Genomic DNA, 16178 nt, shown 5'->3' on the forward strand with positions numbered 1-16178 from the left:
GGTTTCTTTTTTGGGCCTGTCTTGTAGCAGGAGGCTTCTTAGTACACATCTGGCTCTGTTGATTTGTTTCTTTATTTCCTTGTGTGGGTATCGTAGTTTTGAGAATGCTTGGTGAAGATCTGGTAGGTGTTGGTCTCTCTCTGAGGGGTTGGGGCAGATGCAGTTGTACCTCAGCGCTTGGCTGTAGATGATGGATCATGTGGTGTGTCCGGGGTGGAAGCTGGAGGCATGAAGGTAGGCGTAGCGGTCGGTGGGTTTTCGGTATAGGGTGGTGTTAACGTGACCATCGCTTATTTATACTGTGGTGTCTAGGAAGTGGACCTCCCGTGTTGATTGGTCCAGGCTGAGGTTGATGGTGGGGTGGAAGCTGTTGAAATCATGGTGGAATTCTTCCAGGGTCTCCTTCCCATAGGTCCAGATGATGAAGATGTCATCAATGTAGCGTAGGTAGAGAAGGGGCGTGATCATCAGTGATCTACAACCCATCCTGGACAATGATCCCTCACTTTCACAGACCTTAGGAGGCAGGCCAGTCCTCGCCCACAGACAACCCGCCAACCTTAAGCATATTCTCACCAGCAACCACGCACCGCACCATAACAACTGTAACTCAGGAACCAACCCATGCAACAAACCTCGATGCAAACTCTGCCCCCATATCTACACCAGCAACACCATCACAGGACCTAACCAGATCAGCTACAACATCACCGGCTCATTCACCTGCACGTCCACCAATGTTATATATGCCATCATGTGCCAGTAATGCCCCTCTGCTATGTACATTGGCCAAACTGGACAGTCACTACGCAAGAGGATAAATGGACACAAGTCAGATATCAGGAATGGCAATATACAAAAACCTGTAGGAGAACACTTCAACCTCCCTGGCCACACAATAGCAGATGTAAAGGTAGCCATCTTATAGCAAAGAAACTTCAGGACCAGACTCCAAAGAGAAACTGCTGAGCTCCAGTTCATTTGCAAATTTGACACCATCAGATCAGGATTAAACAAAGACTGTGAATGGCTATCCAACTACAGAAGCAGTTTTTCCTCCCTTGGTGTTCACACCTCAACTGCTAGCAGAGCACCTCACCCTCCCTGATTGAACTAACCTCGTTATCGCCATACTGATTTATACCTGCCTCTGGAAATTTCCATTACTTGCGTCTGATGAAGTGGGCATGCCACAGGACCCTCTGTTGCTTTTCACTGGTATTGGCGTTATATTTCCTCTTGATGTCCATTCTCCTATCCACTGCTGTTCCTTTCTTCATTGCTGTATCCTCTCTTTTTTGATTTTCTTCCTGGTCAATATTAAAATCAGCAGTGGAGATTACATGAGCATCTTCTAACCGTCTTCAACTGCCTTCTCTGAATTCCTAGTTTTGAAGCTCTTTTAATCAGTGGTGCCAACCTCCATCCCAGAAGTCTGTTTCCCTCTCATCTCATGAGAACAGTCCTCTGTCCATGAATGTGACTCCCAGTTGTTGAACATCCCAAAGCTTTCCGTATAGCACCACTGCCTGAGCCATCTGTTGATAATCATCTTGTCTTGCCTTTATTCTCCTTCTCTAGGGACAGATAGAATCCCACTGAAGATCACCTGAGCCTCCGTTTCCTTAATGTCTTCCCCAGCCTGGCATAATCTCCCTTGACGCATTTCAGCCAGAATCTAGCAATATCATTTGTTCCCACGTGAAGGACAATCAGTGGATTCTTTCCTGCATCCATCAGGATTGTCTTTGGCCTCAGGTCCACATCCTGTATCTTTGCTCCCAGAAGATAGTGCACCGTTCTGTTCTCTGGATCAGCTCTGTGACAGGCCTGTCCATTTTTCTTTGTAGGGAATCAGCATTTACGTTGACTTGCCTCTTCCTGGTGTTGCAGCAAGTCCTCTTGTCTTTTGTTCTCCCTTGCAATCTTATGAGAGTCATCCTCTGTCCTGGGGCTTCAAACTCTGGCTATTTCCATTGATATCTCTTCCCTTCTTGTAGCACTAGTGACTCTCCTCTTCCTCCTTGCCCTCCCACCTTCTGTTACTGGTTGCTATGCCCCTTCTTCATTTTCAAACTCAGCAAATCTGTTCCTGAGCTCTATTTCTCCTTCACAAGCTGGTCTTTTTCCTCTGTCTGGTTCTTGTAGTCACATGCCTCCACTGGCCACTTTCCTTACCCAGCAGTCTACCCTGCAATGTTCTCCAGTCCAGCTTGCATCTGTGAGACTTGAGTTTTCCTTTTAGTCTTCTCTTGCCTTCCCTCCATCTGCTTGAGTCCCCTTCGAAACTCAATCACAGAGTCTACCTGCATCTCCAAACCTCGGATCTTCTCTTCCATCAGCTCTGTCGGAGCTACTCCAGAGTAGCTTGTAAATTCTGCAAGTGTCAGAGCGTCCTTAATGGACCCTGCAAAAGTGGAGGATTGACTTGGCAGAGTTCTTCTCTGAAGCTTCTAAAAAACCAAACAAATGGGGAAAAAAATCACCCTAAAACACTCTGCCCCTTCTCCAACTCACTTATTTTGCCCAGAGCGGGAAGCAGAGGAAGTAGCAATAGGGAGTTCCCTTCAATGGGGCATTCTCTGCTGGTCATTTGCATCTGGGTTATGGTTCTTCTATACCACCTAAGTCGTGCAAATATGCTATAAAGAAGATTTAGAAAATGGTCCTTCAGGATTTTCCTTTCTGGGATTAAGATATGTGGACGATGATGAAAAATGTACAATCATAGTGATCTTGCAGTGAATGTTCAGCCTTGGCCTGTGCTCAGTTAACAACTACTGAGCTAAGGAGGCCTCACTTAAGTCCTTCTGGATATAGGACTGCTTGGTTAAGGTACAGTTGAGGTAAAGTCAGGAGGCAGTGCATATACTAATACTTCTTCCCCTTATTCTCAGAAAAAACAAAGCAGGAAGTTAAATGCCTAAAACTACTGTGAATGCATTGTTTGGTATGAGTAACCAAGCAGTCAAAAGATAGAAAATTCCTATAGCACAGCCCTGGCTGTGGGTCAGCGCAGCTCACAGCCCGAGTTGCAGGGATGAGCAGAGCTGGGGGGTCACCCACAGCCCTGGCTGCAGCCATAGCTGAAGCCAAAGAAGTCACAGAGGTCTGGTAAAGTAACGGAATATGTGTGTGTGTGTGTGTGTGTGTGTGTGTGTGTGTGTGTAAATATAAACAAGCATGACCTGGAATGCAAAGGCTGAAGCCTGTAAAATTTTTACCTTAGCCAGACTAGGCCGTAGGCTTTAAAATGCTTGACATGAGTGGGTGACCTAGGAATAACCCTATGGCAGTAAGGTCACAAGGTTGCCTGTTGGTACATTACTGTAAAACAATGTTATGGAAACATAACATAATAAACTGCAATTTATTGTCCAAGATCACAAGACACCTGATTGTGACATCATGGAATGTCCTTCCTGACCGCAGAGTACATGTTGTGCATAGATTCTAATGAGAACACAAGGAACTAAGAAACAACCTATGAAAAAGGGGGCAACCCAATATTCATGGACTGTGGAAGTACAAATAAGGAAAAGAGGGTTGAAACCCCTCATGCATATGTGTTAGGTGAGGTGAGAAGAACAATATAAAAGAGGTTCCCTGGTTGGGTAAAAGTCAAGACCCCACAGGAAACCCCAGCAGGAACCATCCCTTTACTGATGATCATCTGAGAGATCCATCAGAACCTAGAATATCTTCTGAGGATGTGAATGAGGCTAGGTCCACACTACCCGCCTGATTCGGCGGGTAGAGATCGATTTTCTGGGATCGATTTATCGCATCTCATCTGAACGCGATAAATCGATCCCAGAAGCGCTCCCCCGTCGACTGCGGAACTCCTGCTCGCCGAGAGGAGGAAGCGCTGTCGATGGGGGAGCTTGCCTGTGCCGTGTGGACCCGCAGTAAGTAAACTTAGTTCGATCTAGGAAACGTCGACTTCAGCTACGCTATTCTCGTAGCTGAAGTTGCGTTTCCTACATCGATCCCCCGCCCCAGTGTGGGCCAAGCCTAAGTCTACAGTATTAGTCATTGCATGGGTTTTTGTAGGATTTCTGTATGAATGGGTAATTGTAATATTACTTATTGCTTTAATAAAACTTGTAGTACAGAAAAAGAGTTTGTACTTGTGATTGTGTCTGTGGTCACTATCCTTGGACTTCATGTGTTCCTGGAGTCTCCAAGTTTGGGAAGAGCACCAGAGGTGATTTTTCACGCTGTTGAGCTTGAAACTGTAGCAAGGTAACGAGCTGCTGGCTGCCAGTGCCTGGACGAGCCGCCGGCCCCCCAAGCGCCAGGCTGGCCCCTCGAGCTGCCAGCCCCTCCTGGCCCTGAAGGCCGCCCCCGCCAAGCCACTGCCCCCGCGCCAGGCCTGAGCCGCTAGCGCCCCAAGTGCCAGCTTCTTCCGCCCCTGAAGGTCCCCGAGGTGTTCGGCGGCGGGTTGGCAGCGTATTATATCCGCTGCCCGTGATGTCTGTTAAGAATAGTTACAACTCTAAACGTTCTTGCTTTGGTCAGAGGGAGTTAAAACCTCAACCTTAAATGAAAATATTCTTAAGTGTGCTGGTATCAGAGGTGGTATTGTAAGCTTTATAAAAGAGAGCCAGATATTTGTGAGTGGATTTCATGTGTTTCATTTCTTACTAACACAGAAATAAAATTGAGATCAATGCAGCCACATCCCTTAGATTGTACAGGGAATGATGCTTTGCTATCTCTATTTAGGGTGAGACTGACAGCTAAGGTAGCTGTATCACAGTGACAGAACACTCCTCCATGTGTTACAGATTGCTAGGAAATTGGATAGGACCTCCTGTGAGAAATTGTCTCTCACCTTAGTCCACGATAATTCTGTGATATACATAAGGGGGGGAAATGTGTGATATGGGTTTTATTTAAAATAAAATGTGCACTGGTGTTCATAAAATCAGCCTCCCAAGTATATTATGCAGTAGTACCTTTTCGGTGCCCTAGAAAGCATGATTTGCCCACGAGGTTTAAGGAGACATGCTAGCAAATATGGAAGAGGTTTGCATTGCATTGAATCTGCAAGGTTAATTTAATAGCTTACTGCATGGTTACTCTCTAGTAATCAAGGAGATGTATCTAACATTAACACAGTAGAGAATCTGAGTAGTTTTACCAATTTAATACTTGATTAGAAAAATAACTTCTGCTGTGTTGTCACTTTTCTGAGTTGCAGAAGCTTGTCTTATTTGTGTGATAATATTATATCCAGAACATAAATCTGGAGAACATTGTGTCCAAAATTCAAAAATATTTTTTATACGAAGACAGTTTAGGAAGATAGAGCTTTCCAACTGAAATTAAAAATAGAACAAAGCTTTGAGAAAAACCATATGTTTCACATTTAGAATAAACAAGTCATTCTCTCTCTCTCTATAACCATTTGCAAACCATTTTCCTTTTCCTATGAGAACTGTAAAGCTGATTTTTCTGCTTTCTGTGTAAATGAACAAGAACAAGCATCTCTCTGGACACAGCATAGGAGACAGATCTTTAAACTTAGATGGCTTTTATTTTTATTCCATTTCATAGCAGATATATCTGGTGAATTCATTGCTGGTTTCTGCTTTAATTATTATTTATCGTTATGATTTGTTTTTCATTTGTTTTGCCCTGAGCTTTCTATCCAAAATGAAGTCATCCTGAGCTCATTAATACACCACAATTCTGTCTGAATTTGTGGAATAAAATACTTAATTAGCTATACAACACAGAGCCATCCCAAAAGAATAATTTCAATGGAAACATATGAACCAGTTTTGGCAAGTCTTTATTTTTCTGTATCAGTTTATTGGTGTCCTATTGAAAGTTAGTTTTGTGGTTTTGCATAGTATGACATGTCTATGTTTCTCTTTTAAATGTACAGGGAATTGGCCATATCTCTTTCTTTCGCCCGGTTGCTGAAGCATTGTCACAGGACAGCAAGGATTGATGAATATTCTTCAGGTAGGAAACTGGCAATATGCTTTTTAATGTGGTGGTTCATTAATTTTCCCCACAACTTTGCCTTCCATTTTTTTCTGGATATATTCCAATAGTAGTAGTATTTATGTTACAGCAACAACATGCCAGTGAAAATATCAAAAAGTTCCATCTCTTGCTCTTTACATATGTCTCTATTTAAATCAGTGAGAATTTTTTTTTAAAAATGTGGTGACTCTGACAACATATGATACAGCAAATTAACAACTGAAGGATTTACCAGTTAGTCTGTTTTATCTTCTTTCTTTTGTCAGCCCACCTGCCCAAATTGAATCTAGTTGCTTCAGCCAGATCTGCTGCAGAAAGCTCTGCTTTGCCGACCCTGTCTGGGTGTGCACAGAAATGTAGTGGAATTTGTCCCTTTACTGAATATTTTTCCAGTTCTTTCATATAGGTAGTTGGGGTCATAAACACCAGTCCTTCAGTTGAAAGACCAGATAAGTGGCTGTATTTTTTGAAAATGCTAGTGCGGCTGCATGGATGAACTGACTGGGGGAACTACAGCATATTTAGTGCCTCCCTCTCTGCAGGGCCGGCTCCAGGCACCAGCAAAGGAAGCAGGTGCTTGGGGTGGCCAATGGAAAGGGGCGGCATGTCTGGGTCTTCGGCGGCAAGTCCCTCAGTCCCTCTCTTCCTCTTTGAGGTGCCACCGAAGAGGAAGAGAGGGAGCGAAGGACCCACCGCTGAATTGCCGCAGAAGAAAGAAGCAGCACGATTGAGCTGCCGCTGATGGGCTTTATCTCCCCTCCCCCCCTCCCCCCCCCGCTTCGCCGCTTGGGGCGGAAAAAAAGCTGGAGCCGGCCCTGCCACTCTGTACATACAATCCTATCACCTCAGTAAGAAACTTTATTATTATTAATACACAATCCAAGGTATTACACTGTTGCCATGTGTGGATTTCTGAAGGTTTTGAACAATTCACTGTCATCTGAGATCTCTTATGTGTGACTAATGTTCACATACAAGAAACTTATTCTTTTAAAGACATTTATTTCTATAAAAGGTTTGCTTAAGAGTATTCCTACATATCCGTGATGTTTCTTTGTGCAGAATAGCAAAAGGCAGATATGCCTTTGAAACCCTAAAGCTGAACTGGAGAAGCAGAAACCTGGCCTTCCAAACTCAACTTTGAATATTTAGCACCATTGTAAAATCTGTCTTACTATATGGTGCTGAATTTGGAGACTTATCAAGACCATACTATCTAAAGTTCAAGGTTTTATAAACAAATGCCTTAGACAAATTCTGAACATTAGATAGCCAGAAAAAAATCTGAAATGAATTGCTCTGGAGAAGGATGAAACAAACTGATAGGACAGGAAATTATGGGAAAAAGTGGGTGGGTAGGACGCACATGGAAGAAATAACCAAACAACCTAACAAGACACACATTGGACTGGAATCCCCAGACCAAGAGGTGACAGGATAGACCAAGGACAACTTGGAAATACACAGCAGAAGCAGAACTGAAAGCTATCAAATTGACATGGGAAGAAGCCAAGACTGCAGCAAGAGACTGCCAAAGATAGAACGCAGTGGTGAAAGCCCTATATTTTGTATGGAAGAAAGAGGCTAAATTAGCCTCTCTACATGAATACATTTATTTAAACCCCAATTCTGTCACATGCACAAATGCTCTTATGTTGTTAAATCATAAGATTATCAGTAATACGTTTGTCTAGAATGCTGGACGCAAATGGAGCTTTGTGATTGGTTGTCATACCTGTGCAATAGTGCCTATTCAATGTATAAAGGGGACAATTTCCCTCCTATTTATTGCTGAACTATATTTCAGATTAGCCATGAGAAACTCGAGACCTTGAACTGCAATGTGATTTTTGGTGCTGCTTGGGTGGTTAAAGTAACTCAGCTTTTGGCCTTGTGGCTATAAATACCTCTCAAGGATATAATTGCCAAAACATGCACTGCCTGTTGGGTCTCATTGCTTATGAGCATGATCCAGCACAAACCCCAGAAGGCCCCAGAAGCTGGCACCTTAGAAGGCCAACCTACTCAGCAGAAAGGATAACTTGTCACTCATATTCCAAAACAAACGTTTTAAAACCCAGCTCTGTGGTAGCAGGGAGTTGCAGAGCTACCCTAGGGCAAGGAGACTAAGCATTCAAACGAATGAGTTTCCTTGCTCCCGCACTTCATAACTCCCAGCAGTCTCACAGCCTGCCGGAATTACTTCCAGCTCAGACAAGAGTAGGGTGTTGGACAGGCATTGGGCTTGGCCTACCATACAGGTTTAAAATAAACAAAACTTTCTAGAAGTGAAGTGGGGGTCATGGGCTTCCTTGACTCACTGACTGCTAGAATTCAGCAGAGAGGATGAGCCAGTCTAATCTTCTCCTGATTATCCCTTTCTTATTTTTTTTTCCATGTACAGGGATAGTTTTGGGGCTGCATGGCCCTTCCTATTCTGTTTAACACAGCTCCTTTCTGGAGCTCATTCAGAGAGAGCGTGATACTATTGGGCTGCAATGCAGCTCTTTTAAAATTCTTCCCTGGCTGACAGACTCCTAGTCCGAAGGGGGAAGAGCTCATCCCCAGTGAAGAGATCAGAGGACTCCCTGCACAATCCAAGGTGCAGAGGGATCCTGAAAGATGCTAAGAGTCCTCAACTCCCAGCCAGCACATTGTAGCATAGGCCTCATTGCTGGTAAAAGGGCCTAACTATGTGTAGTACTAAAGCCCTATTTTTTCTCTTTAGCATTATTTTTTCTTCTTCTAATGCATAACGTTGAGGTTCACAAAAATTTTGGGTAGGTGAAAAATTAAAAAAAAAAAAACTTGTTACAAATCCAATCCACTAAGTGACGTGAGTACACATGGGACATGTTGAAGGTACAACAGGCAATGGGAACCCTTCACATGTCTAGTATACTAGATTGGCTGCTGCATCAGAAGAGTAGACTGATTAAGGGTAAATTAATATTAATCCTAATCCTCGTGCCAGAAATAGCCAAGAGGAAAAAGGTTATTGTCATTCTTGTGGATGAGCCTCTTTAACATTGCAAGATTTGACTCAGAGAAATGAGGTTTGGAAAGATTCTCTAACTACAATAGGGAGCCAAATTTGCCAAAAAGCAGAGCTAGCTGGTGGCAGAGGGCAGTAATTCAGTGTCGTGTTGATCCTACAAGGTTGGCAGAGACCATCTGGGCAACGGAGTTGAGATAGCTGGATAATGGAGGTGTTGGGCCTATAATCTGATCCTGAACACAGGGCCAAGTTATTGCTGTGTAGCATTTCATTTTGAGCACATCTATCCTTATTTGCCGTTGTCCCTGCCTACACGCTGAACAGAAAACTTTAAGGCAGTTCTTATTCTTATTCAGCTCTTCAAAGCTCTGGGCCTTCTCTAGGTTAAGCTGGTGAAGTGAGTCATCGTAGGTGGGTTGAGAGTGGGATGTGACATTCACGTAAGTCCTTCCTCTTTGAAAAAATGATTTGAAGTTTATTGACTGTTCTGATGGCTCATATGGGAGCTCATAGTACATTGCAGGACTCTCAATTAGAGAAGTTTTGGGTCACTTGCTCCTTAAATGTGCTGAGGCTAGGTAGAAGGCAGAGGGACAAGCTGTTTCTTTGGAAACGAGGACATTGCTGTTAAAATGTCTGCACTAGAATGAGGGGATGGGACTAGAACTTTAGTAGAGTGCAAGAGGGTGAAAAGCCTCAATAAAAAGTCCTTGACCCTACTAGGACCGTGCATGTGTGGTTTGTTTGTGGGGGTTTTTTTTGAGTGAGTCAGTCACTAGAGGAGGAGGAAAAGTTCTGCTGTTACATTCTGCTGTGCAGGAATGGGTGATCGAGAGATGGTATATGTTGTGCAGGGGCATGCACATGAATTAAAATTTCACTGCTTTTGGAGGGGCATATTCTGTGCCCCCGCCATGACCCCAGGGCCCGAGGAGCTCGTTCTCCCCACTGCAGCCCTGGGGCTGGAGGAACTGTCAGCTCCCACCATGGCCGGAGGAGTTTTGTGCCCCTGTCGATGATTGGGGGGGTTGGGCCAGTGCCCCTGCTTGCTCCCCCTTGTGCACACCCCCGATGATGCAAATGTTTGGGAGTAGAGAAAGTGAGTTGGCCAGTTTGATTAGGCTACAGTGAAATAAGACTAATCATGTATGTATGTATATGAATGTAAGGAGCTGGGTTGTTTCTTGCCAGAGACTTCATAAAATTGAAAAACAGAACAAATTTTCTGTGGCAGGATATAACTAGGCTGTAAACTTTGGCAGGATTTTAACATTTTAATACTGTTTGAAACTCTGACAATATTTATATTCAACTGTGAATCTGAAGTTGGAATAAATGAGAAGTAAAATTTTTTATATTCTTCCCGATGCTGATGTGAGGTAACATTAAGTTTTTTGTTTGTCCAGTATAGCTTCAAAGCAAGAAATTTGAGAATCTAGAGGAGCCAAACAAAGATAAATAGTGAGCCAATTTTCCAAACTGGCAGTGACATACTAGGGTTTGGAAGAAGTACGCTTGTAAGCTTCCTTTATTATTATAACCTCTTGAACAGAATAATTCAGTCCAAATAGCTATAAATGCTTTCCAATGGAGAAGTTTATGACCCTAGTTTCTGACTGAAATGCTCACAATGTAATAAAAGTGTGTGAAGGAGCTAAATGGAGAAGACGCTGGTGGGCTAAAGCTTGGTGTAGATCAGGAACTTTGAGTTAGAAATGTTGTATGTTCGGGAGCTTCTGTCCTTTGCAAATACTTACTAGTGGATTCAAGTGGCTAAATTCACTTTGGAAACTGGTTTTCAAGTAGGACTTTAACAGAAGCCTCTCAGATCTTTAATAGAGGGCTGCTAAGGAAAAATAAAATTCTAGTAGATCCCTAACAGTTACATGATGCCTTTCTATAGAGACCATACTCTTCTGAAGCTAATAGAGCAGCACAGTAAAATACTTGTCTATAGTGTATGCTGAAGCTGTTTATAATAAGATATCTGTTCTAGGGAAAGATGAACAAGATCAGAGTATAGAAGAACTGGCCCAAATGCCTCAACTGCAGCTCATATAAAGATCCCCTTCTTCCTCAGTATGATCCTGCAGTAGGTGCCTGGTAATCTCCCATAGCGTTAGAGCAAACAGTTGTTATTCATTGGCAGCTGGGCAACACACAAGGATTTTTTTAATGAAGGGGGCAGGTATCATGTGGATCTGGCTAGGGGGCCTGTCTGAGGGCTGAGAGTTCAGAGAAATGGAGCCACCATTTTCTTTTTCTGTATGCACCTCAACTGCCTATCCACATCTCTTTTCTCAGTCCAGAGCTTCAGCCTGTGCCAATCAATGTAGCTCCTTTGAAACCAAAGGAGCTATGCCTTTTTACACCAGGTGTGGCTCCTGCTTTTGCTTTCTACTCCTGCAAGTAAAAAGTGATCTTATTTTACTATTCATGTTTCATGTGATGATGGATTTTGAATTATGTTGAGGTAAACTAAATTATAGCTAGAATATGTAACAATAGCTGTAGTTAAGGTTTCTTAAGTGTTTGCATTTTAATTTTTTTCCATTTGCTTGTAACTTTTTGAAACTTTTATCATTTAAGTTTTTCAGGCCTGGCCTCTGCTGAGAGTGATTTTTTGGAAAGTATTGAGTGAATAGGGTTTAGGCTTTATTTTATTTTATTTTTTTAATAAGAGAAGAGGGGGAATATACTTCTCTAATTATTTTTTTTTGTAAAAATCTTCTGACATTTGAACCACCCAGGTGCTATATTGGCTGAGGGAATAAAGATGAAATTTGGCAGAAGTGTCTTTTGGTGTCTTAATGAAAAATTGGGACAGAACATTCTAGTGCTATTGTCTTAATAAATCTCAACCTTAACTCTGGCCCCCTGTTCATATGTATTATGATACAGTGCATTTATCCTATCACATACTATTATTTTTCCATGATCCACGAATCATTCAGTACATGTATTGGATGGTGTGCAGTGACTGAGGCAGGGCTATTAGGGATCCATTTTTCATTGGCTGCTTCTACCATAGCAAAATTTGAACTTACAGAAATTCTGTATTGGAGCAGCTCCACTGGTGTAATATGTAATGTAAACAGAGTGCAGACATTTTTACCTGAAGCCCACAGCCCAGCAGAGCCCAAAGGCAAGAAATAAGATCTACTAACAGAGCTGATTGTTTTTCCTAAAATGTTGTAAATGATTTCCCCCAATTCCATTGTAAAGTCCCATCCTTCCAGCTTGAGGAGGATTGAAGGAATTTCCTTTAGAACCTGCCATAATCCTTCTTTTGATCAATTTGAAGTACTGCCCCTTCCTCCAGGGCCTGAGAGCATTGTGTCAACAGCACTCCAACCCCCGAGAGCCTGGGAGAATGAGACAGAGGCTGAGAATTGAACCCAGGCCTGTATATCAGTGCAGAATACTTGCCTCTAAGCAAATGGCACAGCATTCTTTATTTTTAATTTCCCTTTAGCCTTATTTTTGCTTTCTCCTTGTGTATCTCCTTCTTGCACATCTTTGTCATACCCTGTCATTATTTGTTTGATCCTCTTTTCTCTTTCCACCTTCAATGAGATGACCTTTGAATTACTTTGAGGATGACTCATCATGTGCCAGGAACGGAGAATTGCCATTAAAGTTAATAGTGCTTCCTGGGGACCACATTTGTAGTAATAAGACTTGCAACAAGGCATAAGCAATTTTAATTTGCAATACAATATTTTAATTGTCTGAAGAGATGACTGTTAAAATATAGTATGGCAAATTAAATTCACTTGTGAACTGTTGCAGATTTTCTTTCCCAAAAAAATGGCTCTTGGGAAGGCCTATTTTCTTTAATGCTGAATCACTGCTACTGGCTCAGTCAGTTTAGTCAGAAGAATTGTTTTTGGCAGTGCTGAAGGTGGCTCTGAGTTACATGTCTTCTAGATAGTCCAAGTAGTCTTCTGTCTGCTTTGGCAGGTTATTGTCTGAAGCACAGACAGATGAATGTGTTGAACCCTGCAGCAGTTGGTTCCTGAAATTCTTCAGTTTGCAGCTTATATCGAAGTATCTAAAGAAAGGGATCTTTCTGGCCTGAAAGCCTGTATTATAAATTGCTGCTTGTCCCAGTTGAAGGTATTTCATTATCTATCTTGTGTAGAGTTTTCTGGGGATTAATTATGGTACAAAGACTCTTGCAGCCCGACCTCAGATGATCGGTGATGTGGAAGGCCTGGCTGCATTGTTAAGTAGTCACAAAGAGCCTTGAGCTTCAGGAACCCATTCTAGGAGAGCAGGAAGGGGAAGGGTCCTTCATTTCGTGTCTCGCCCAGAAGACCTCACACTACCAGTGCTTAATACACAAAATGGTGGCATGTGATTTCCCCCCCCCCTCCCCCCAGGTTTGGAAGTGTGTGTGTGGGGGGGGGAGGGGGAGACTTGCCATCTAAACCACTTCACCTGGCAAATTTATCCATGCATGTCTAATGCGCCTCAACTGAAACAGCAGGAAAAATTGACCACTGTTAAAGGCACGTAGTCGGTTTGAAAATCACACTTCTCTGAAATTTGTTACCTACTATTGTTACAAGAAACACTTAGGATCATGGGCAGCTGGTGACCCGGCTGTTGCTGGAGGCTAGACCCCGGCCCCTCCCCCTTGTGCCCACAGCCCTTCCCCTCCCCATCTGCCCCCCTTCTGCACCTCCCCCCCGCAGGAGACCAGAGCACCTCCACCATGGCCCCCGGCCCCAGCGCCGGGTGGCCAGCCATGCAGAATGCTCTGAGAACCACAGGAGGGGGCCTGGCCTGGGAGCGGAGTGTGGGCGGGACCACGCTAGGCTGTTTGGGAAGGCAAAGCCTACCCTTGCCTAAGATACCTGCCACTAGGGTGACCCGACAGCAAGTGTGAAAAATCAGGACAGGGGATGGGGGTGGGGGTGGGGGGGGGAATAGGAGCCTATATAAGAAAAAGACCCCAAAAATGGGACTGTCCCTATAAAATCGGGACATCTGGTCACCCTATCTGCCACCCATGTTTAGGATGCTATAACTGAAAGAGATTAGGAATTTTTTCTCTATTGTTTGTTCTGTGAATTTGATAGCACTCTGTGGGTAAAATCAATTAAACCTTGTTCCTACAAACACTTACACATGTGCTGAGCTTTAAGCACATGACTAGTCCCATTGAAGCCAAAACTATAAAACAAAGTTACAGAAACTAATAGCACTGCTGTTGTGTTTAAAGTTCAAGGTGTGCATGTTTGTAGGACTGGGGCCCTAGTCATTTCCCCCTGTCCTCTGTGTGTTTTTCACACAGCATCAGGATAGAGACACTCATTTTGAAAATAGGAAAATGTGATTGGAAATCCACAAAAATGGGTGGGGTGGGGTAGGAATAATGATCAGGGGCAGGTTTAGTACCTGAAATTACTTTCAACTTTTTTCAGTTGTCAAGATTTCAGGTTGACTGCCCCATTAATAGGTATGGTTCTCATGAAAATATCCCGGTTAGTGGCATATAGTCACTGAACCCATTCTGGATCAGAAAAGTCACAAATATACCATTAAAATAGAGCTTTTGGTCCAAATGGTTCTAAGGTAACACTTCAGTAATTACAGTACAGGACCATAGTAGTCTTGCTGATTTGAGACTGTACAAAACTTCTGATCTCTAACCACTCCATTGGCTATACAATACAGTTTGATGCAGTTTTTTAAATCTAGGACAAAAATAATTAACAAATTATTTTTCTAAATGTTTAAATTTTTCCAGGGCTAGTGTAGATCCCGTTACCCTTGTATGGATCCCTCTAATAATACGGACTAGTGTGCTTTGAAGGCAGAGTCACATTCTACTGTGTTCCCTCTCCTTTTGGTATATGGTAGCTTGGAGAAATCAGTCAAGGAAATGCTAACTGAACTGCATTTGTAGGTATAAAAAAGAAATTACTGAAACATATTCAGGAATGCCAAACTACAATTATGTTGAACTGTAACCAATAAACATCTCTCTAACTAAAACCATAAGCTAGGTTTCTCTATGCTCTGTGTCTGTCTTGAGAATTGAACAAGTTGTTCCTTTGAAGTCTCTGCAATCAGCCTTGCAGCCTGACTTGCTACTCACTCCCTTAGAGCAGTGGTCCCCAACCCGCCAGGGCATTTATGTGCACCTGCCTAGTGCCTAGCAGGGGAGAGAAGCCGCGGCACCGCGCCTGACAGGGACAGAGAACTCAGGCTGCGGGCGCGGTGTTCTCTGTTCCCAGCAGGTGCGGGGGCCGCCTAGTGCCCTGCACGGGAGAGAAGCCACGGCCCCACGCCTGCCGGGGACAGAGAACTCTGGGGCTGCAGGCGCTGCTGTTCTCTGTCCCTGGCAGGCACGGGGCCCGCCTAGTGCCCAGCAGGGGAGAGAAGCCGGGGCCCCGCACCTGCTGGGGACAGAGTACTCCGGGGATTCTCTCTGGCTTCTCTCTTCTCTCTGCATTCATATATTATGTAATATTAAATATGATGTTTTTCGTGTTATTTAATGTACAAATACAAAATAAGCCTTGAAAAATTGTTGGCGCCCGCCACACTCTTCTGAAAATATGAATGTGCTACTGGCCACAAAAAGGTTGGGGACCACTGCCTTAGAGGAACAACTGAGCCAAGTTGTTAAGCTAAACTTGGAATCTTTCTGTGCACTCATTGGTTGAGCATCTAACTTCAGATCTACCCCAAGCAAGCTTGCCACCCAGAATTTATTAGTTGACTCCCCTTCTCAGGGAAAATTCTAGAATCTGCATTCTGTGAGCTTCCTTGACAACTGGCATGTGAGCCACATAAAATTGCCTGGCACTGGCCTAATATACCTCAGACTTGCACCAGTATTTTTATTAGGCCTGTCGATTAATCACAGTTAACGCCTGCAATTAACAAGAGCAAAATTAACGCATTTAACATGTTAATCCCATACCTCTGGGTGGGGAGGGAGGCTGAACCTGCAGCTCCATAGGCAGCCAGGAGATGGGGGGTGGGGTGGGGGGCACTGAAGCCTGGAGCCCAGAGCTCCGTGGGCGACAGGTAGGGTTGCCAACCCTCCAGGATTGGGCTGGACTCTCTAGGAATTAAAAATTAATGTTTAATTAAAGATTTTGTCACCTGAAGAAACCTCCAGGAATACATCCAACCAAAATTGGCAACCCTAGTGGCTGGA

The 16178-nt window shown here is 43.6% G+C and overlaps 1 long non-coding RNA gene across 1 annotated transcript in view; it reads left to right on the forward strand.

The window, feature by feature from the left end:
• Nucleotides 1–5903: 5903 nt before the first annotated feature.
• The window catches only part of LOC112115592, a 215463-nt gene continuing 205188 nt past the window's right edge, over nucleotides 5904–16178 (forward strand). Inside the window, exon 1 of the long non-coding RNA XR_003370222.1 lies at nucleotides 5904–5976. This is a non-coding gene — a long non-coding RNA (uncharacterized LOC112115592). The remainder of the gene's footprint in view (nucleotides 5977–16178) is intronic.

The sequence above is a fragment of the Terrapene carolina genome, unplaced genomic scaffold (genome assembly GCF_002925995.2).
Source record: "Terrapene carolina triunguis isolate 2854851 unplaced genomic scaffold, T_m_triunguis-2.0 Scaffold58, whole genome shotgun sequence".
Lineage (NCBI taxonomy): Eukaryota > Metazoa > Chordata > Testudines > Emydidae > Terrapene > Terrapene triunguis.